We start from the raw sequence: 2382 nt of genomic DNA on the forward strand, positions 1-2382 counted from the left end.
TTTTTTTTTTAAGTTTTTTATAGTTTATTCTCTTGTGAAAAATTTGCACAATCACTGCAGATAAAGTCATTGCAGAATCTTTACTCCTTCTGCTTTTTTTTTCCTGGCAGCTGGTCTGTCCGGGGATTTGAACCCTTGACCTGGGTGTCATAACACTGCTGTCTAACCATTTTTGCCGGCACCAACATTGGCCTTTGCAGTCCCGCTGACTTTCTTCATTCTGTTCTTGCGTTCCTTTCATTGTTTTCTTCAGGTGTTTTTTTCTCATACAGGCCATGTGTTGCAAGTCTGTATTTGGGTTCATTTTTCTTTGCATAACCCAAGGAATTGTAAATCATGCCAAAGCCAGTTGTCTTGCCACCACCAAAATAGGTCTGTGACTTTTGTCTTTATTCTTCGGTTGCTGACATGTGTGTTCAATTTAAGGCACCGGAGTTTCAGTTGGCCACTGGGAGGCCTTCGTCCCCTGTAGTTCTGTGTGTGTCTTCCAGCTCTGTGTGGGGCTTTGGGGTCTCCTCCCAGCCTCAGTGGGAGGGGACAGTCTCCTCTCTCTTGCCACTCCTGGCCCAGGCAGCTACTTGCAGTTTCTGTCTCCTCCAGGCTAGAAATCAGGGGAGGGGCTGGCAATTCTCACTTAACCAGTGTTGCTCTAAGATGACTTGCTGTCTGGTCCTGCCAGGGGTTAGAATGACCCTCTTGGGCAGGGTTTGACAGCAGTGCACCCACCTGCCCTCGGAGGATCTGCCCCAGCTGTGTCCTCCGGGGTCGTGCTCTCCTCTGACCCACCCTGATCTCCTTCCTCAGTCCCTGAACCGTGGCGCTGTCCTCACCTTCTCTCTGTTGAATGCTCCGTCCTGTTGCACTTCCCCAAACCTTTCCTACCGCCCCGCACTTGGCCCTCAACTGGCCCATAGATGCCCCCACACATCTGCTACCCCAACGATCTGGAGATATTGCTGTGGTGGAGCTGCTGGCCCGTCCCACCTTAGTTTTGAGGTTTTCCAGGCTAGAGGCAGAATGCTGTGGCACTGGTGACCAGCTTGGGAAGGCGTCTTCTGCTTGGCTCCACTCACCGCTGTCAGTCTCAAGCTGCAGGCGTGGCTCGCAGAGCGTGGGGATGGGTGACTGTCTTGGTTGGGGTGGGCAGGGGGAAGCCCTCTCCCCTCTGTGCTCCATGTGTGGTGTGGGGTGGGACCCACAGCGCCGATCTCTCTAGAGTTCCTCTCCCCAGACCCCTCCTCCATGCTTCTCATGCTGAGATCCGTTGCTATCCTACATATGGGGAAATTTGTGAAAACCACTTTTTTTGGGGGGGTGGGGTTTGTTTTTGTTAGTTTTTCTTTTTTTGTTAACTTCTTTAAAGATTTGTCTCTTGGGCCGGCCCATGGCTCACTCAGGAGAGTGCGGTGCTGATAACACCAAGGCCACGGGTTTNAAAAAAAAAAAAAAAAAAAAAAAAAAAACAGAACAAAACAAAGAGAAACCACTCAACCAATCACAAAGTTAAAAATACTGTGCTTGATCAGCAGAGCTAGCATTGCATATGTCATATGAGATATCAATTCAACGTTGCTTTTCTTACTTTTGAACAAAGTATCCATACTCAGAATCTATTCAGAGAGGAATTAGTATATAAAAGAAATTGATACCACTTAAAGACTGGATAGTTAACAGCCTATCTTTCACTTTTGCATATGCTAGCCCTGTGAAATAAAGCTTATAAGCAATATCCTAAAAGTAAAGTTATTCCAGAAAAATATTACTCTGAACGTTGAATCTTTATTGCAATTTTTTGATCTAGTATATTCTGGCAAAAATGATACATCCTTCAGCAAATCTGCTTAATAAAGTGATAAGTAAGTTTCGCCTATGGTTCTATGGGACGGTGGGGTTCCTGTTCTGCTCACTGAATGTATCATGCTTTGCCACCCACTTGTACTGTTTTGCCAACCAAACCGACATAGGTTCCTGAAAAATGCCCTGTAAACAGCAATGGTTATTCTCTCCCCAAACTAATGGGAACGATAATATTTCTAGTGTGCTGGTCACACATTTTATTCTTAAACATCTATCCTCTCCATGTTCACTATTGGGTGGTGGCAGACTTTTTTTTCATAATTCTGTTTTATTTACCTGGATTTTCTAAATTTCCTGTAGCAAACAGTATTATATCTGTATGTTGCTTTGCCTCCCACGTATTTGTCACCCCTTTTCCCCTGGGTGATGGAGCCGCCAAAGATTACTCAAAGCCCATCTGTTTTGAGCAGTGAGAAGCCCCAGAAAGGGGTTAATATCCTAAAACTTCCTCAAGCACGAGGAGTCATTTCTTCCATTTGGGAAATAAACCGTGAATTGGGGTTCTCTTCCTGCATTTATCCTCCA

This window comes from Galeopterus variegatus, unplaced genomic scaffold, assembly GCF_000696425.1.
Source record: "Galeopterus variegatus unplaced genomic scaffold, G_variegatus-3.0.2 Scaffold21295, whole genome shotgun sequence".
In the NCBI taxonomy this organism is placed as follows: Eukaryota; Metazoa; Chordata; class Mammalia; order Dermoptera; family Cynocephalidae; genus Galeopterus; species Galeopterus variegatus.